Source organism: Salvelinus sp. IW2-2015, linkage group LG9 (genome assembly GCF_002910315.2).
Source record: "Salvelinus sp. IW2-2015 linkage group LG9, ASM291031v2, whole genome shotgun sequence".
Taxonomy (NCBI): Eukaryota; Metazoa; Chordata; class Actinopteri; order Salmoniformes; family Salmonidae; genus Salvelinus; species Salvelinus sp. IW2-2015.
The window spans coordinates 2551136-2551403 of NC_036849.1; positions in this window are offsets into that span (position 1 = coordinate 2551136).

Sequence of the window (268 nt, forward strand, 5' to 3'; positions counted from 1 at the left end):
ACACACACACACACACACACACACACACACACACACACACACACACACACACACACACACACACACAACATATACTGGGCATCACTTATCTTGTTACCTTGTGAGTGATTAAACTCTGTTAATAACACATTCTATCTCAGAGCCCCACTAATGTGATAGTCCTAATGTGCTACAGTCATCACACATCTCCCCTCACACACCCTATCCACACCCACCCCTCCTGTCCGCCTCCCCACCCTCCTGCCCGTGTCTGAAAGATTTGTCTTGA